Here is a 21,166-nt window from a genome sequence, read left to right as displayed (position 1 = left end):
TCATGTGTACTGTAAACCGCCCCTAATAACCCTGCACACGATTAAAGCAAACATCTTAATAATGGCCTGCCTCATTATCAGCTCAAACTGGGAAAATGAGTAAGGTTCAACCTCAACTCTGTAGTTGTAAGTATATGGCTCAGAAATAAGCCAGCTTGCTTATTTGGTAACTTTCACAAAAAAAAAGTAAGTCCTTGTCTGAGTTTCTCATTTTGAAAATCAGAGGAATTTAGTGTATTTTTGGCACCTTACATTAAGTAATTGTTACTGATGAATCTGCCATATGAGTATAGCTTTCTGCAGTTTATGCAGAGACAGGCAGCGGCAATGAGAGTGAGGTGCGGGACTAAATGTAGGGTGTTGCTCTAGAGGGTGCTGTTTACTGAGGGAATGCTTGATTCATCCCTGCTGCTCTCATTAAATCTTATACTCTGTGCTTTACTTACAAATATAAGGCTTTAAAATATCACATCAATTGCAAAACATATTCCACATTTCCTGTGCAGCTCTTAAAATCATTGCTTTTAAGACGTTTCAAATCTGGTTTAATCTCAAGAAGGATATGTCAGACATAGGGAACTAAACCCTTGAGGGACGGTCAGAACAAAAAAAAAATACATAAGACAGCGATTTCTTGAAGGAAATATTATACAATCTCTGTGAGAATGTGTGGTATTGTGCTGCAGGGCTTCTTCAACATGACATTAGACCATTGTAATCCCTTTGTGTGTATGTGTGTATCCTCCTCACCTGTGGCTCGCACTGCACACACACACACACACACACACACAAGCATACAAACGCCCACAGATGTTTACACAAGTTTTGCACAGCCAACAAGAGTAGATGATGAGCTGTCAGTCAGACCTCCACTGACAAAAAAGAATATGGGGAAGAATGTGTCCTTGGCGAGGGTTACACCTGTGCTGTCTGTGGTTTCCTGCGGCGGTATTGCTGGGTGTAATCCCTAACATCGCCTGTGTTTACGCTTGTGTTTTAGTTACAGGCCTGATACTTGCATGCTTTAGAGCTTAGATGGGACTTCTGCTTCACTTACTCCTCAGCCTGGCCCAGGGGCATCCTCCCCAGCCTGCCACACACAGGCTCATTCCCAGCATATGGATACCGTACTACTATGTCATACATCCCAGATTCACATGTTACAGTATTTATACACAGTCAACTATACATCCATGGAAACTTGAGTAAGAAGCTTTTATTTCTTGTCTATTAATTCAATTTATAAAGTGGCTGATGTCTTATTAATAAACCAGAGACTGTGTTCTGTTTAAGGCTGTTATATAAATGGTAATTCACGTTCAAACTCTGTTCTAAATTTAGAATGCATGAAACCATATTTTTCTGTTGATTTGGACTTGGATTTCCATAATAGGATCATTTGTAGGAACATTAAATTGCGGTTGTTTCCTTATGTACTCAGCGTATTTGAGGAGGTCTTTTTTTGTTGTTTTATATGGTTTGTATTTCGTCATGAGTGACGCTGGCTGCACCACTGAGGTCATGAATGGGGAGGAGAAAGTTCCAGTGCCATGAACTCCCTTTTTATTTCAGCGAATATGCTATATTTAGACCTTAGTCTTAGCCAAGGTTTCGTCCCAAACTCCCTGAATAACACACCTTTCGAGAAGTGACTCTTAACATCTGCTATTGTTATCATCATCATACTTTTCCTTTGTTTTTTTTCCCTTTCTTCTCTCTTTTTTTCTCACAGACACACTATAAATGATGCTGTTCTGTTTTTCATTTATCCGATTTGTTGGGTGGATTATTATAGAGAGGATACTAATTCCCACTAAAGGAATGACATGCTTCAGTAGTGTTTATGAAAACACTGTGCTCTGACGTGAGTAGCAGTGGAGAACCAGTAACAGGTCCTCTCTGCTAACACACCCTCCCTACAATGCTGGCCAGTGAAAGGTCTGTTGTAATGGTGGCATTTCAACCCTCAAAAATTGGATAATGGGATTTGGTTTTCCACTCTGGGGAGAAAACTAAGTCGTGACAGTGCATAAAGTCACTTATGACAAATACTGCTGACTGAGACAAAACCTTACACTACGTAAAGTCTAGCCTAATATAAGTACAGTTTTGAAGCCTTGTGGTCTTCTTCTGTATGATGTGACATTGATGAGATCCACCCATCGCTTGACTGTTATTCCAGTCTCTAAACTCATTATTGTCAGGTGGCGCTGTACTGTAACGGGGTCAGTGCTTTGGAACCTGGTCCTGTGGGTTGAGGCTTTTAACCATTTTCCATTTGCACCTCATATCACATGCTCCAGTACTGTTTTTATCTAATTGAACCCAGCTGAACAAATGGACAGTGAAGAGTTAAGCAGATAAAGCAATGGAATAGCATATAGCCAGTGTGTGAAGTGACGTTTGGCCTCTTTTGATTTCTTTTCTTCACAGTGTAGGGATCCAAATTCCGGGAATGAGGTGTCAACCCATAATTGCTTCCCGGGGATCTTATGGTGAGTATATATGTTTCCAAAGACTCTGAAAATAGTCTCAGTGTGCTTGTGTTTCTGTGTTCATTTTTTTTCCTACTGTATAAAACTCAGCTAACTTGTGTTTAACCATGTTCCTATCAGGTTAGCTTTCAAAAGGTGACGTTTTGACCTTATCTCCTTTTTTATCTCCTTTCTGTTCTGCTTTGCCTTTCACCCAGACATGCTAAATGTTCTAACTATCTGCAGCAAAATGGATATGTGCCAGAGACTTATAGTCTTACTGTGGTTTCGGCTTATAAAACTGACGTAACTCTTACTTTCACTGGCACAACTGGTAGCCAAATGTTGTTAACTGTTTAACTTAACGTGAAGAATTTAAACAGAATCTACTGGGTGATTTTTGTTGCGGTGTACTAAAAAAATGTTCTCATCCTCAAGATGGCATTTGAACACAAATCATTTAATTACACTACTTAAAAAAAAAGCCACAGCCTTCATTTCCTTTTTGTGCCTGTGCTGTAGCTTGCAGTACTCAGTGTACTCTTCCACATCCCATCAGGCCCCCTCCCTCTTGCTGGTGCCTCCTATCCCTTACTCCCTCTTTCAGCTGGTCCACCCTCCACCAACCAGTGTGTGCCTGTCAGTGTGTCACCCTAGGGTGATGCCCCTCTCTCAGCCCCTTGGGGCCCTTTTGACTCCACAGCACTCTGTGTTTGCCCAATCATTTGGGAGCCGGATACAGGGATGAATTGTTAACTACAGCAGGTCAGCCTGTGCCCCACAACCCCCGGCCCCCTCTGCTCTCCCCCAACCTGCTGTTGACTCATCTCCATGGCAATGGGGCAGGAATTTGTTTTCTCTCATGTGTCCGCTGCCAGCATTGCCACCCCCTCCGCCCTCCTTCTCTTCATCCTCTCCGCCTCCGATTGTCCAATCAAAAGCCAGTTTGATGGAATCACATGATCAGGAAGTGTTGAGGGTGCATCCCACTGAGTGGAGCGGTGCTGTCACCGGAGCTTTGCTCTGCTGGGAAAGAAGGCCTTAAGGGAAAATGTGTGTAGGAAAGAGAGGACAGTCATCACAACTGACTCACAAGCACACATAAACAACACCACAACACTGTCACACTTGGTCATACATGAACATGCATGTGCATACATGCATATACACATTTTGAGGAGGCTATGCTGTATTAGTTGGGCCAGACCTATATGTGGTTTATAATTTGCAACTTATTATATTTTGCAAAAGCTGCTTAAATCCTCCTCCCGCAACCATTGTGCTGGCTTTGGTTGAAATCATTCAATTTGTTTATTTTTGCAGTGCAATGATGAAGAGAAACCTTAAACAGATTGAGGGTGTACCATATGCATTATAATTGTGTGCCAGTTTTTCCATTTTTCACATAGCACAGTAATACATATTCCTCTTTGGTACTTGATTTCACAATGTACAGGAAAAGTTATTTTCCTTATAAAAATGCTACGTGTGTCTCCCTGTGATCTGAGATTCATTGTATTTTATGTTTTGTTTTTATGAGCAAATCAGCTCCTACCTTTAAACTAACAGAGTGTTGTGGAGTTTTTATTCCCATCATTGTCTCAGTGTATCGACAAGCAAGTGTGTGCATGTGTGTGTGTTTGTGTGTTTGCCTCCACACGCGTTATTAGCTTAGGGCAGGTGAGTGTTTGCCTACCTGTCTCCCTTTATAAGGTGAGTGTTTGCCCAAGGAATGCACCATGTCCGATTTGTCATTGAATCTTATTGTTCAGCTCATCCAACTGGTGCCTTGAGGTTGAGTTATGCTGTGCCCTGGCAAGTGAGAAATATGTGCTTTTCTTCCCTTTTTCCTCTTTTGCTCAGTGTATTTGCACATGTTCTTGGATGAAAATGTGACTTGGTGGGAAAGTATTAAGAATGGTAAATGCATTTGGAATGAGAATGAGAGGAGTCCAGACCTGCATTGAGAAAAGTGGAAAGTGAATAATTAAACATCATGGTCAAGTTGAATGTCACCCATTTCAGAGAATTAACAGCAGACTTGATAAAAGCCAGAATTTGTGCCTGGCTTCTGCTTCCCATCTGTAACTACATGGAAGGCTCTTGCTCTGGATGTGTGTCAGTTGAGATAGAAAATTACACAAGTCGTCAGTCTTCAATTATGCATTATGCAAACATAAGTGAGTGGAAGGAAAAAAATGACATGATTGAGCAGAATTACTTTTCTAAACCAAGCATATATTGCAGTTTCATAAAAACTCTGATGAGCAAAACTGCCTCTCTTGTTTTGTGGTAATGAGGAGGCCTCAGCTAACTTATCCTACTGCACTTGAGTGTTTAACAAAGCAGTTACCAATGGCATGTGCAGCTTTTCATGCTTGGTTATTTATGATATATATGATTTTTAATATTAACTACATTTAAGTTTTTTTTTTGTTTGTTTGATTTTTGTTTGCATTTAAGCGGGTATTTGTTTAACCATGTTGATTTCTATGGATACCTGTGAAAAAAGGTACGTATAAGTGCATGTGTGAATGTGTAAGTAGTTGAATTTACGTGCATGTGTGTGTTTGTGTGGCTGTCGTCCTGTGCCACCATCTGGGTGGTCCTCACGGCTGGTTTGATGGTAATCCCCCTGTCCCATAAATCAGTGTCCGGGCTCGGGCCGGGAGCTGATGCTGTGTGACCAGTGGAGCGAGGGGCTTGAGGCACTAAGCTGAGACCCCAGCCGCTGCCCTGCCCTGGCCTGGCCACACGTCAGCTCTCCACACCATCTTTAAAATAACTTGTCATGCACGGCTGACTTCGTGAAATGGCCTCAGCTCCAAGAACATACAAGCCACCAACAATATAAGCCACAGCAGAAGTTGAGGGCACCCTCATAAACTGTGCTGGGTGGTTTTCTTTAGCACCAGGAGATATAGTTTCATGACTTACCGACTGAATAGTTCGCTCATGACTCCAAAACCTTTCCCCTAATTTCCTGGTTTTATTTTTTACTTTAACTTTTCCATTATGGATTGATGGATTTTTCTATTTGCAATTTTAAAAATAGAACTGTATTTTTGCTAATAATACAATTTGTTTGTTCTGACTAAATGTGAAGTGACTTCTGATAGCCGTGTAGAGAGCTGCTCTCAGTTCAAATGTTTCTGTCTGATACAAAGTGCTAAGATTAAAGCCATATCTTAGTCTTTGTAGGGTCTATACCTCTCTCTGAGAACGAGGAGGGAGGATGAAGGCCTGTCCAAGCTGTCTGGCTTGCATACAGCTCTCTGCTGAGCTTTTATCTAGGGAGATTGGTTGCAGCTCTGTCCAGACCCGGCTCCCAGGGAGTGCACAGTCCTGAGACCTGTGGCATTAATAAAGATAATGCTGTTTGGAATAATAACAGTCAATTCTGCCCAATAGAGGAGAAAGACAACAGACCAAGTGTAGCAGAATACAAAAGAAGCCTAGATGAAAGGCTGAAAGGTAGGTCTGTGCACCACTCTGGCTCTCTTGTGGGAACTGATGGAACCTATATCAACATACTCACACACAAACAGTACTGAGTGGGACCCTATGCAGGTTTTGACCCTCGGGTGCCATGACGCAGAAATGTAATTTGTTCTTTTGTCTGCCAAGATCACAGAGGGAGAGCACTGACTTGTCTTTCTTTTTATTCTTATGCATTTTTTTCTCTTGCTCCCTTCCTTTTCATTCTCTCTATTCCCCATTGCCTTCAGTGAGTGCAATTTAGTTTGATGAGCAGGTGGTCTTTTTTGAATCTCAGTGCTTTTGGCTCCCACCTCTGGCGTGTGGGGCTTTCAGTTGGAGTCAGTCATGTAGGCCAGGATTAGAAGGGTGGAGGAGAAGGAGGAGGAGGGTCCAGTAAGAGTCTTGGCATTGGCGACCCCAACGCCCTGCAGTCAGAACCATGCAGAGTGCAGATTGAAAGAGTTATTTTGTTGCTAAAGCTCTCAGCCGCACCCCAGATGGCTTTTGTGCTGGCCAGGGACATGCTTGGGGACAGGGTTAAAGCAACAGAATCCTTCAGGCTTGGTGAGTCACTGTGCTCAGCAGGTAAAGCACTGTGGGCAAGACAGACTTAGAAGGCAAAACACTGGCGTCTCGGCATTTTTCCACCTTGAATCTGAACAGTGGACCGGAACAAAAAAGGTGGATTAGAGCAAAGGGAAGACTATTTCTCAGCACACATACAAACACACTCACATTTACATGGTGGGATTAGAGCCTCTGAACATCCACCCAAGTTTAGACCTAGTGGAGTGTTTCATCTGATGTCATATAACACAAAAGAGCTGGTAGAGGGAGAGATTGAAATGTTGCTGTGTCTGCATTTCCAGTGGGAGCCCTTTCTCCTCTTGTGCACAATTTCCTTGTTGCAGAAAACTGCACCAAGCAAATTACAACCTGCTTTCACTGCTTTACCTTTGATCTCAGTTTCATCACACACTGCTGATTAACCAAGCCTGTTACTACTTAAAGGAATTCATGGCCCATTATTTATGGCCCATCTTCAGCATTGGTCTGCAATAATCTCCATGGTGACGCCAAGACGAGCAATCAATATTTTGTCAATAATGCTCAACAAGTGTGCCATTCTGCCCTCTTTCTGGTGTTGACTTTTTGTGTTATAAATTCCGTCTTGCCCTTGAGCGTGAGGACTTTGTAGCATGGTTCCAGACTCTTCGATTTCTGCCCATGAATTTTAGTGAATGACAACATAGTCAGTCAAAGTTTTTGTTGGCAGGGCTTAAACTTGTAACATTACCAAGTTTAATCTGATTGGAACAACAAGGGCTGCGACTTTCATAATTGATTAACTTGACAGTTATTTTTACCAGTAATCATAGTCTGTAAATGTCAGGTAACAGCGAAAAATGGCCATCAGAGTTAGTGTTGTCGGTTGATTCCCTGTCGATCAACCAATCAATTAATCTGCTATATTTCTGCGGTCGTTTAATCACTGATAATCACTGCTCATGATGTATTAAACTGCAAGTAATTTTGGAATAAATTCAAATTAATACAATAAAATAGCAAATAACTAAAAGCATATTTTACTGACTGAAATTAATTTGAGTTTATAAAAACAGAGAGATAAATTCAACGAGACTCGTGGCAGGCATACGTTCATCTGTCTCGCTGCCTCCATTTGTCTCTTACTGATTCTGTGTCATCTTCATCACTTAGGTTCTCATCCCTCACTTTCAATCTTTCTCCATCTTCCTCTTCTCTTTCACCCATCTCTCGGTTTTTCACTTGTATTGATTGATCTCTTTTGAAAGAACAACTTGACCATACTCATAAAGTTATACACATTCACACCAGGAAGCTGCCCAGTTCAACCACAATCTGACCTGCTGGTCACCGAGCAGCGTTTTTTCATTTTTCCCACCCTGGTCCAGGGATCAAGCTGCAACCTTCAGGTCACAGGCCCACTTCTATAAACACTGCCCTCTTCCCTTTTGCTCTTGTGTCTCTCCCTTGCCCAGTTTTCAGCATTTTTGGTAATGCTGGAAAGATCAGCACTAAAGCACTTCCTTGTTATTTTATCTCAGAAGGCCGGTCCAACTCTGATCTACATTAATCAAGATGTAGAGGGATCCCTCAGATACAATCACTGTTTTAAATTATAGTAACATGTGTTTTATACAGTAAACTACAGTCCCATCCAAGAGAAATCTACATCATGGCTAAAATATTCCTAGTCTCACTGTCAAGGATGCAGTTTGTTTGAGTGCCGACTTGTCCTCAGATTAGAACATAGATCTCCATAGAATGCCACTTTTACATAATTTGCTCATCAAAGTAAAATAATTGATCTTCTGGCACTGAAACTGCAGTTTTAATGATATAGTCCTCACCAGACCTTAACCAAATCCCAATCCCTAAAAGTAAATTGTCAAACTCATAATCCCTGAACATTACTGATTCAAACATGATCTAATCCCATTTGTAATTTTGCTATGAATTATAATTGAGATTCAGTAAATTTCACAGATTGTTCCAAAGCTGGGGGAACAAGCCTCATAGCATGGATGGCAGGATTTATGGCTGTTACTGGAAATTGGTCAGGAAAAAGTAAAATTGCCACCCTTCAGAAAATTCCTAACAAGTACACAGTGTTAAAGTGAACATTGGAGTGGCAACAAAATGGCCATTTCAGTCTGAATATCAAACTGAGTACTTTGAGGTCTGAGCTGTAAATCAAAGCGAGAGGAGTGATTGGTCTCTAGGTTCGTCCCCCAAGTGTTTGTCATGGAGGTTTCACCAGTGGCAGCTTCTACTCTGACTGATAAACAGCAGGGATTGGATCCAGACGTTGTTGGGTTCTAATTGGAGCCCAGGGGCTTGTAACCACACACACCAGGAATGTTAGTCATTTGTTTATTATTGGTGATATTTGCCCACTCCTAATCCCTGGCTGGATTAGCCTTGATGTGTTCCTTAACCCACCTTGTTCCACCACTGCAGTCCTTGACATTTACGCTAGGAGTTTTGCATGCATTGCTTGTGGTGTTTGCATTTGTTAATATGTGCTTGGACTATTCGTACACACCCACATCTGCATGCAATGGCAGGTTTGTAGGCTTGTGTGTCAATGCATGAATGTGTGTTTAAGTGTGTTTCACATCTGTCAATGAAAGATGTTTTAAATCAAAGGAGTTTGACAGATATCCCCTCTAACTGCCATGTAACATTGTGATCAGTGTCTATAGGAAAACTCTGTGACCGTGACTAATATCTTATTCAGTGCCATGGTATCTTGTTATGTGGCCGTACTTACAGTTGGAGGCATATTTGGATATAATGATGCAGGAATGGAACAGTACAAAAGCCCTGTAGGAACCAATTAATCAAATACACTGAATGTCAGCGTGGCGTCATTGGAATCGGAAATTAGTGATGTCAATAAGGAGGAGAAAGTGATCAGAGTGGTGTTTGCGTCTTGTCCCGTGTGTCGTGAAACTATTGGCCTTGAGTCACCTGGATCGGAGAGGGAACAGGGTTTATTGAGCAAAGCTAACTTGTTCAGTGTGACCTTTAAAAAGCTGATCCCAAACACTACATAAATCTGTTTCCAGTTTCAAAACACAACCACGCACATGCTCATTAACATGCCGTACTCTCTCACCCACACAGTTTTTGTGGGTGAAAAAGTCCTGCAAATCTGCACAAACACTTAAGCTCGACACAGAATCCCTACATCCCAGTTCCTCGCCTTTAAGCATAAGCACACACTGAAGCGGATACACCAACAAGGCAAGACTGACAGGCATATAGTATGTAATTATCTATGTTTATGGGTGTGGGCTTTGAGGCAAAAAGGTTAAGAGATAGTTCATCATTTTTTGGAATACTTGACCTAAACTTATGTCAGTGACAATTCCATCTCACTGAGCACTGTGTAGTAAGGATGAACAGATATGTGTAAGGCTTCAAGCGTCCAACTCAAGTCTCAAGTAATTTGTCACATGTCCAAGTAGTCACATATCTTCATAAGAAAATTACAAACACTGCAAGTAAAACGTGTCATTTGAACATTTCCCTTTCCGACTCCTGTCAATAGCTTCATGTAGTTGAGATCCTTTAAATAGGCTCAATAATTGAATAATCAAAGCGTGTCGACCAGTCATGACTTTTTTAGATGTGGATTTACTCAAGCTTGGTAAACCCTCAAATACAACTTCACACAAAGCACTTAGTAGAAACACCAATATTGGGTGTGACAGGGTGCATGTTCGACCCTCCCATTACATCTCTTTTTACCCTGCACGGAAAGAGTTTTTACTCACTGCACATGGAAGCTCTCCATGTGCAGCTTCATGGGGTGTTGGTTAATTGGCAGTTTTTGGTAAGTGCAGATATGCTCGACTATGCATATCTTCCTCAATGTCCCCTTGCACTATTTGCCTTTTTAAAGTGTCTTTTAATTGGCTGCACAGTCACAGTCTCCTGCTTGAACTGTCCCCTGTGGTACCTGAATGTGGCCTATTTGAACCTGAGGCCGTAGGGTGAAAACTTCATATTTGGCAGCCTAAACTGATGTCCATTAAACAGATTTCTTTCCTTATTTAATTCTAACATACTTCATCTCTTTCTTTCTCTAGTTCTGTTTCTGTTTTTTTAATATGAGTTTTGAAGGTGATCTCTTTTTCACAGGGACAGTATTGGGCCTCTGAAAAGCGAAATCCGCTCCATTTCAACACCTTCTCATAATCCTTAGCCACCCTGTGTTTGTGTGAGTGGGCCAGTTCTGTCAGGATGTTAACATGCCTGCCTCCTTAGCCCCAAGGAAAGGCCTCAAATCAATTCTAGAGGATCCTGACTGGTTCATCTGATAGACCTGGCCATGGCTTCACCCTAACACCAGCCACTTTCAACTGGGCTGCATCAGCAGTACTGAAAGACCTGAGAGTACTGTGATACCACCATGGGGTGTATGGCTGTGGCTCCGGCTGCACTACACTTTAATCCCCTTCCCTTTTAACCACAATGGGAAACATGTGCTTACTCTGTGTAGGATACAGGCCCACCATGGGAGAGGTTGTTTACCTTCTTGCTTAAACTAACATTTCACAGCTCCTGTTGACCACTCCTGGTCACTACTTCTACTGGGTTAAAAAAGTGATAAAAGATCACATGGTGACATTTTTGTTTCAGATAGGATGATAGGTCTTGGTCAAAGTCTTCTCACTTCTCACCTTGTAAAATTCGACACACACATTTTATTTATTTATTTTTTTTCTAAAGAGGAGGATAGAGTTGTCTGAACAAAGAGCTGCTTGCTGTAAACTAACTTCTCTTAAATTTCCATTCCAGATTGAATTCTGGGTCAGTGTATGACACTGATGATTGCACCTCTCTGCTTCTTTTGGAGAGAATTTAATGAAACTGGGAACTGTGCTTGTCAAAGCTATATCCTAAACCAAGATAATCCACCGTATGGGATTTTTCCAGATGTGTGGAGTGCATCACATTGCCCTAGAAAGTTCTGCCCTGTTTTCAGTTGTAAGACCGTTGTTTCTTTGCAAGTTGGGAAATATAATGCAGAGAGATGCAATAGTGTAAAACAGGACCCAGCAGCCATATACCAATCCGGAGGACAGGAAATGCACTCCAGATGAAGATACTGCATTGTGGTTTACTTTACCGATGTGTGTGTGTGTGTGTGTCTGCTGTAAGACTGACCATATGCCTCTTTAGTTACATCACAGCATTTATGTGTAAACCATAAAGGCAAAAAACATCATAAAGTAAGTTATCTAAGCCCCACATTTCTGCTTTTGTCTGACCAACTGTTCATAATATATATCATTTATAATGGTATACTGAAACAGAGTAGCAAATCCTTATATTTTAGAGGCTTTACCCAGCAGATATGACTAGTTTTCAGTCATTTCATTGAAGTTTAAAAATCAACCTGGTGTTGTACACTGAAATCACTTTACACAGCAGCTGCCAGAATTGCATTAATTTTCTAAATTGTCACAGAGATAACAAAATATCTATTTTTCTTTTTTTCCCCCTCGATGTCAGGGTGTTGTGAAGGCTCCAAAAAGAGGAGTTTTAACCACAAAATAGTCTAGTAACTTAGTAGAGAACTTAAAAGATTAAAATGTATGTAAATTGCGTTCAAAGTATCTGCAAGTTGTGTCTCTGTGCTATAAATAATGGAAAACCAATGGGTGCCTAGAATGTTCAAAACTTTGTATGCTTTGGAAAACGATTAGCTATAATTTAGATAGACACACAGAGTAGACACATAATTGTATTAGCTTGGCCAAAACATGCAGAAGCACTACTACAATCATTTATTATGCACGTACCTGCAGAAGTTACCCTATATCTGTTCACATTAAGTCCAATCTAAGGCTCTGGCGACCACTTCTTAACTCCTGGCCCGATGGGATTGTGTGACTGAATCAGATCCTGGCCTCCCCAGGTGTGGCAGGTGATCTGAGGGATGAGTGAGCTCTTCCTGGGGTAACAGTAGCCCCAGCCAGCTTCCCCTGTTGCCCTGCCCCAATCTGCCTTTTCCTGTCCTCTTATCTGAGCATCCAGTGCAATCTAACCCAGGGCGCGGTCCCTCTGCTTCTCAATTCCCCTCCATGCCGGACGCCATCACTATTCTTCTCAGATGTCAATGTGAAGAGAGACTGACCCGCTTGAGTTGAACATGAGTTGAGCTGGCACTCCTGATACTCCATTATAGGCGCTGCTGTCTCAGCTTCCTGCCACCCACAACTTTTCACCCTCTGACCTGTATGGTACCAAGGGCAACATTTGTTGGTTATGATTTAGTCTAAGACAGCAGCTATTGTTTTTCTCCAAACTTGATGGAGACGTAATTCAAGTGTCTTCATGAAGCTGTAAAGACAAATGAGCTTTAGTTTTTGCTTGGGCCAGGGGAACATGCTGATGTAGTTGAAGTGCTTTCTGATTAGCAGTGTGGAGCCTAATGTAGATCCTGTAAGAACAGAGACTTGTATTTCCTCCAACTGTCTGGGTTTGATTAAGCCGACCAGTCCACCAGCAGTGAGCCAACCAGCTTCTTTTACATTGTGACTTAGGCTGAAAGACTCAGTACAAAAAATGAGTAGTTGCAAGTCTGATCACTAAGGCTAAAAAGTGCAGAGACATCAAAAGTATTAAGCACCTTAGAAGCAAAAAGAAGTATTTGCATACTCAGGCCAGAAATGCACAGTGCTTATTCAACCATTTTGGACTTATTTACCTGCAAATATTTCATTGAACTGGGCAAATTTGACACTGATTTAAGCAAAAGAAACCAGTGTGATTTCCCTTCTTTAGCACATCAGTGCTTGGTAACCTGAATAGGGGTTGAATAATTTGCGAATCATCTATCATTTGCATTCCTGCCAAACACTCTATAAACATGTTTCCACATGTGCTCATTCCATCGCAGAGCTGCCAAACAGCAGCCAAGCTCTGCTGAAAGGAGGCTTATCGAAGCCCTCTATGATTTTCTTTGACAAAGAAATTGTTTAGTTTTACACTTATTTAAGGAAATCTGCAGCCTTAGCTCAATTCAGTATCAAGTACATACTGTAGTACAGACATACCTTGTATTACTGCATCCTGTAAGTTTATTTGCATATTTTTAGCCAGTATTTCCGGGCCTGGCTGATACTGGCAGCACACATTCAAAAAGACAAGCAGGTTTGTGGGACAAAATCTGATTAAGCTATGTGTGTGCATGTGTGTGTGGTTGCATGGACCCAAGCTTTAAATGTGTGCGTGAACTTGCAGGCCTCAGCTCGGAGATGTAATCTGATTTGCAGAAAGGAACGGGTCGTTTCACATGACTGGTTTAAAGGACCACTGGCGCAAGGTTGTGCCAGTGTCCCTTACTGGTGTGTGTGTGCTCGCATGCTTATGTGTGTACACCTACAAGTATTTATTTGTTTTCAGTGCACTGCAAGTGCAGAAATACAAACTTCTGTTAGTGTAGGCTTCTAAACAGTAGAAAAAGAAAGGTGTTGAAGTTTGCTGTGTGGTTGAACAAACCAGATTGCTGCATTTATTCTGCAGTTATTAGTTTTAAATAAGATTTATTTGGGAAAGGTTACATGACAGTAAAGCACTGCTAATTAACAATCAATTACACATCTGGAAAGAAGTACAGCTCTGTTGCAGGTTTTGTTTGCAACTTTTCTGTTTACACATCTCAAATAATCAGAGCATTATTTTGAACTAATAGACCATCAGAAATTATATCAAATAATTGAAATCATCCTATAGCCCCAGCCCTCTTTAGAAGACTGCTAGGATCAAATCCCCTGAAAGCTTTGCCTCTGAATCCTCTGTTTTTTTTTAACATTGTTTGTTGATATTTTTTCGGGGTGGAGATTCTCGGTTGTTTTTTCAGAGCTGGATGTGGTCCATCATGTGATTTTCATTGAACAGTGGCCGGAGGAGACAACCACATTAAAAGCAAGTCAGCGAGCATGAGTGTGTGTTTGTGTGTCATCTGGCCTTGTTAATAAATGCAGGTTGTTTTCCATCTGGGGGTCATCAGTTGTGGTCATCACATACACAAGTGGAGAGGAGAAGGCCCTAGGAGGTGCTGTTTGTGCACGCTTTAGCTGGTGGGTTTTTAAGCATGTACAGAACTTGTGTATGATCTCTCACTGCTCATGTCTGCCTCTTCTGAAAGGTTCAGTTGTGTGTGCTTGATGTTTGGCTGTGTGTTTTCTCTCATATCTGAGGAGAGCTCATAAGCAGGACGTTGCAGCGGGCAGGAAGCTCTGATCCCATCAGGCGTGTCAGCAGGGGCAGTTTTTCATAAGGTAGTAATCTCACCACACAAAGGGGTGTCCAATATTAGAGGGAGCCCCTACCCCTGAGCTAATCAAGACCTGACCAGCCCTTCTCTTGGCTCGCCAGCCCTCTAAACATTACCTCATCTGGAGGCTTAGTCCAGCCACATGTAGCTCCAGCCTACTGGTGTACATGATAACTCACTTAGCTCAGTATGATAGCTAGAAAAAACTGAAATATAAGAAGGGATATAAAAGAAATGGGACTAGCACACACAACTACATATGGTGCCTGATGCCAGGGAAAGGTATTTTAAAAGGGAGAGGAAAGAAAGAATCATTTTACCATGTCCTCCAGAAACTCTGGGAAGCAATTTGCAAGTATTCAGTTTCTCTCCCCACCGTCCTGTTATTGCTGTTTTCCCCTCAACTCTTGGAGCCTTCAACCTGAAAGGAGGTTCTTAAGTTCAGGCTTTGTGTCACTCCGAAACAGTGCACTTGTTGCCTAGGTAACAGGTCTGGGACAGTGAAACTCAGCAGCAGAGAGCACCTTTGTCTGTGAATGGATAAGGAGGGACCCAGGCTGTCATTGGTCCAGAGCTCTATAGCTTGACTCTAAAACTTGTCTATGTAGAGAAACCTGCAACTTCCTCAATTCAATATCTACCTGAACCTGTTAACCTTATTAAATAAAAACCAGCACACCACATCATTTGAAACGGTAGAATGGAAAAGCCACTTTGATTGCTTCCATTCTCCTGGACTGCCAGGTACTGCAAAACTCGACTGAAACCTTAGATTTACATAAAACAGACCGCAGTGATCTATGTCACTACTCTAGGTTTGACTTTTTAAATGTTCTGTGAAGATACCGGAGGAGGTTTGAGTCATTTGGTCAGTATAAAACCAGATTTGTCTGAACAAGAGCCCCAAAAATAATGCGTCAGGTAGGACGACAAAGCTGTTGAGGGACAACTTGTAGTAACACTTGAAACTAATAAACCTCACTTCTCCAGGGCATATTCCTAAATTTTGATTGAACAATGATGATGGCAGAGTGACAGAAACATTTTTTTTCTTTTCCGAAGGTAATCATCCCACAATTCCTCTGATTTATTTTGTGATCCCATAGGTTCCTGACTCTCACTGCAATAACAAACTGTTTGCTCTCTAGTTGTGCTGAAGAAAAATAAATGTTTGCTGAAGCGTTAATGCAAGTTTGGGCATAGCAGGACTGAATTAAATTTGATTCCCCTGTCTTTTTTTAACCTTGAATGAGCCCCTCTCTGAATCATTTTCTTTCCCCGTCCTTTATATTTTTTAGATGATCTCAGGTGAGCGCCTGGAAGAAGCTGACTAATGGAAACATGATCTCAAGAGATTCAACAGGTAATGATGTTTTTTTGTCTGATCTACATTTAGAGGAATATTCGATCACACAAAGTGCAGTCCTATTATGCACACTGACAGTTTTTATAAACAACCAGAGTATGGTATGTTCACTGATCTGACAGATGTAGCAGTGGTAGTTCACATATATTTGAGACATGATCAGGGTGGTGGTACTGGCTTTCTGCCCATGTTCTTGCTTTTTTATTGTGTAACTCAAGTCATGACAGCACAGTAAAGAATGCAGTGGCACAGAGATATCACTTCAAACACAGCTTCTCTCAGGAGCCTCAGATCCTTTCAGTGGAAATGAATGAAGATATGCTTTGATGGCCCACCACAGAGTCGGTGGCCTTCAAAGCAACCTGTTGATGGGATTTTGCGGGGTAGCCAGCAGGCTGAATGAGTCGTACTGTATATGTGCACCTCTCAGGGTGGCCACGGGTGTTCTCAGTGGAGGTCAAACATGCTTGACCCCAAAATGAGTAGTTTTTTCTATAGATTTTGGGCATATATTATCTCCTTTTTTTCCCCGTACCTGGTGCTCTCAGTAAATGAAGGGGAACTGTGTGTGTGGATGGCAGGGTGCCAGCAGACAGGTACAGTAGATGTGCTGATGAGGGAGGGTGATAGGGGCCGGCCTCAGTGGTAGCCCCAGGCACAGACATGCATACACGGGCAGGCTGAGATTGAGAGGCAGGTTGGAACCTGGTTCTGTGTGCTGATGCTGTTCTACTGGCACTGCTCCAAGGTGAGGCATAAGAGAGAAACGTGGGAAGGGAAAAGCCAGAATGCAGCGCAAAAGGGAGAGATAGAGAAATAAAAAGATTATTTAGAGGTGAGGCTGAAAAAGCATAGATTGTGAAATGATGGTATAGTCAGAGCTTGTAATAAGAACAACAGAGTGGTGGTAACTTAGGGTAGGTGAAAGCAAGCTGGAAAGCAGTGATGATATGTGAGGCCCAGGAGAAGGGAGATGAAGAAAAAGAACGAGAGTGAGGCCACATCCTGTGCGCTGGTGGAACGTGACTCCTCACAGGTAAACCAGCTCAGAGGTGCAGACAGGCATAAAGAAGATGAGAAACATTGATGGATGACTACTTATCCTCTGACACGTCGTTCCTTCCTCGGGCAAAAAACAGACGGGAGAGTCCAGTCCTGCCACTTTGCTGTCATGACAACCACGGGGGTTGAGTGCAGTGGTTTGTGGAGGCAGACAACGTAATGTAATTTTGTGGGAGGTTATATGCAAGCACAGGTAAGGCAGAGCTGGGGTTGTCAAGGGGCCACCTACCTGCATTACCTCACCTCGGGATGTTCAGACTTTGTTGTTACAAAAGCAGATGTCGTACACTGATCAGCACTGCTGTTGTAAGAAAACAAAACGTTCATCCAGCTGTTGTTCTCTATATAAAACAGTTTTCACATGCATCCTTTCCCACAACTGTTCACAAGAAATTAATTTCTTTAATCATTGAAACGAGACATATCTCTCTAATCAGGACTTTTTTGGCCTGAAACAATACAAGTGGTTACATCTTAATTACATTTCTGGCCTGAAAAGTTGCTAGTTGCAGCTGCATTGTGAGCAGGCCTGGTGATTTGTATCCACATTGCTTGAAGCAACACACACAGCCTGGTTTTTGCCACGACTATTAATATGATAATTTCAGCTGTAGATGAGGCTCTGGGTTTTTCATCTGTAACTTTTTAATGCCATTTTGAATCCCCCAGCTCTTTTTGTGTGGAGTTTGTGAAAGCAGCCAAATCTGTTCTGCTGGTTATTGGAAGTTACTTGGTTCAACTGTCACTCTTAACTTTAAAAAAAGAAATGTGATCAGAGATAATAAACCTCCAATTTTTTTTAGTATGGGTATGAAAAACACGTGTCAGTGTTCAAGCTCAAGTGTTTTTTGGACTCAGTCAATCATTAGTTTCTGTATTATGTTTCTAGGATCATACTAAATCGTGGTTGGGACTGCAGGCCAGCATTCCCTGTAGCAGATGTTTGCTCCTGGCATGGCTGCTGACAGCATGAGCTCCATCACTGACAATCTCAGGATCCAGCTCCCGCAACCTGGAATTGGAGAGGCTGAACCCAGTGGGACAGTGGCGTGTATTCTCCGGCTGAGACATTAAGGAACAGATCAGTCAATCCTGTCTGGAGATGTGCTCTAAAGGAAACTCAATGAACATGCTGTATGTTTACCGTAATTACCACAATAGATTGACATATTGTTTGCCTTTTTTTTCTAAAAGCAATCTTGATTCATATTTTCTCATATATACATCTGCTTTTAATACTCAGTGTTTATTCACACTCTTGCTCTTACGCTGTAGTTGTGACATTTACTATGTTATTTTGGATACAGTATCGACAAGTGTTGGAACTGTAAATGGGAAATAATTAGATGTTATTTTCATTTTTATTGCTAGTTTTACAAACTGAGATCAGCACCAACAACACCAACTTGATTGCAAAGTATAGCATATGCAGAGTTTATCTAACATGGGGCACAAGAAATCTTGTCTATTGTGTAAAATAAAATAAAACACATGTGATCAAAATGACTCAAAGACTAAAAGGATGACTCAGACACATGGAAATGTAATTTCATCATTTGACATCTGCTAATTGCAATCACAAAGAAGCCATTGTAACCAAGGTGCTGATGAATGCATATCAAAAAACTCCTCTATTGACACTGCATTTCATTGTGACACATTGGCAGCCTGTGTTAATATCAGTTAACAACCCTGTCAAGATATTTATTCGTATGATGATTTATAATTCCATATCTTTTGTTGTGTCTGTGAGACACTGTTCACAGAAATAAAAACAAAACGTATATCCAAACTTCTGTCTGTCTGTTGAGATCAATTACTGATAAGATGCTTTCATGGTGTGTGTACATATGTGTGCTGCTGATGTTAATCATACTGGCCTCATTACCAGTGTGTCTTGTATTAAAAGGGCTGTACTTTATGTGCCAATCTGCTACTTTCTGAGGACTATCTGGAATTGTATCACTCATTTCTGCTCAGGCAATGCGAGGTAGGTAAAAGTGAAGCTTAAAGTGAAAATGGAAAAACGTGACATTTAAATGTTGATAAACCAAACAGTCACTGGAAATCCCAGAGTTTTACTTCAGTAATACCACAGTGAATGACACGCCTATTTTGAAATGGTATCAAAATGTTATGTTTAAAAAACATTATTTACTTTTATTACAATTACTTTTCTAGAAATAAGATTACACGATGAAAAATGTGTCAGCCTGCTGAGTTTCTGTAAACCTTGTATGTATAACATAGAAGCGTTTAATGTCAGAGATGAGGTTAACATGGGTCACATTCAAGGGAGTTTTCACAAATTTTTAAATAAAAATCCCTGCAGTTTCTTCTCAACTGCATATAAGACATTCCAGTGTACACCACAAATACATCTATTGTTTTCAATAAGTTTAAGAGCGTTCAAGAATTCAGCAGTGACTTCCCATTCAACTGTCTTTCACTGTCAATTTCAGCTGTGATTCAATAAGGTTTGGCTCAGGGGGGAAAGCTGCATACCCTGCAAGGGATGGGATATGGGTGCTGTATTGCGCAGTTGCCAAGGGAGTAATTATTCCTCAAGGGGTTGCTTATTGTTGTCTTTCTCACAGTGATAAAACAAAGCCGAGCAGACTGGGCTTCATTGCAGTGTGTTCAGGCACTTATTCTGCCGCTTGACAATGTTCTGACAAGTAGTTTAAAGCGTCATAGGGATCATATTAAGAATCAAATTTGCGGGGGACGGGGTCAACGCCGCAAAAGAAAGGCAGTGTGAAGGCCCCGGCACTGATGTTTTGGAAGTTGAGCTTCATGACATCTTTATGGCCCTGCTTATGGTCAACAACATTAGCATGTTCACAATGCGCTTGCCTGCCTCCCCTTTTTTTCCCTCCCCCGCTTTTTCTCACACACATACACAGCGCAGGGAAAAAATGACCTCTCTGCAGCTCTCAATTCACTGCACTTCTATAGCCCTGAATGGACCAGCTCAACAAAAGGTGACATAATTTTCTCAGGGTTTGATTGGCCCCCTCCATGCCACGGGATGACATCATGCGACCCCCCACCCCCCAACACATCACCAGCACACAACCGAACCCCCCCTACATGTTCTTGGATGCTGGGTTACCAAGACAACAGAGCTAGGCCCAGGCAGTGGGGCAGGACTTGGCAGTATATTGCAACTTGGCTGTCCATAATGAGCTCAGGCAGCGTTACTCTTGTGCTTGCAGTAAACAATCTTGGGAAATGATAGCGGGAGAAAGAAAGAGGGGAGGGATGAGGGACACTGTGTTGGTGGCTTCCCTCTTTATTCCACATCTCCTCTATAGGGAGTGTTGATGTAACTTTCTGCAATAAGGAAAGTATTCCAGCAACGATTGTCAAGCCACAAACCTTTAATGTCAAACATAAGCCTTGTGTCGACTGCTGAGCTCTCACTTGAGGCTCTGCCAAGTTTTGGTGCAAGTTTCATTTTGTCTCACTTTTTCTCTCATTAGATTGAAGAAAGGAGTGTGCATGTGTGTGTGTTTGGCATGTGAGCTCATGCACAGCACACAAGTCATGATTCATTGTCTTTAATTGATGAAGACATTGTGTCAATAGAGAGGAGTCACTCCTGCACAATCCATGCTCAGTTAGGTTTTATTTTCACTCTTATCCATACACTTTCTTTTTAGTACACTCATATATCTCCTCTGCTTTTTTTAAAATAGGGAACAAAACAAACAGAAGCATATGTTCTCACAGATAAACCTGTTCTTCTTTTTTTAATTCCTTCTTACTTCCTTCACAATTTGAAAAAAGGCCTCAATTGGGGTGTTCTTCCCCTCATCGGTACATGACGTCAAGACACAAATCCTGGGTTCTCCCACAGTATCAGAGCCAGAGGAGCTGCTATTGGCTGCCTATCAGTGCGGTACAACCTGTGACCCTGACTAATAAATGCCACTTTTCATG

At 41.7% G+C, this 21,166-nt stretch overlaps 1 long non-coding RNA gene across 1 annotated transcript in view; it reads left to right on the top strand.

Annotated features, from left to right (window-relative positions):
- Positions 1–18,966, top strand: part of LOC134000212 (uncharacterized) — a 53,171-nt gene extending 34,205 nt beyond the window's left edge. Inside the window, exons 2-4 of the long non-coding RNA XR_009927406.1 lie at positions 2,434–2,495; positions 16,092–16,156; positions 18,111–18,966. This is a non-coding gene — a long non-coding RNA (uncharacterized LOC134000212). The remainder of the gene's footprint in view (positions 1–2,433; positions 2,496–16,091; positions 16,157–18,110) is intronic.
- The last annotated feature ends 2,200 nt before the right edge of the window (positions 18,967–21,166 follow it).

Source organism: Scomber scombrus, chromosome 18 (genome assembly GCF_963691925.1).
Source record: "Scomber scombrus chromosome 18, fScoSco1.1, whole genome shotgun sequence".
Classification (NCBI taxonomy): domain Eukaryota; kingdom Metazoa; phylum Chordata; class Actinopteri; order Scombriformes; family Scombridae; genus Scomber; species Scomber scombrus.
The sequence above is the reverse complement of the archived record's forward strand: the minus strand, read 5'-3'. Positions and strand labels throughout refer to the sequence as shown.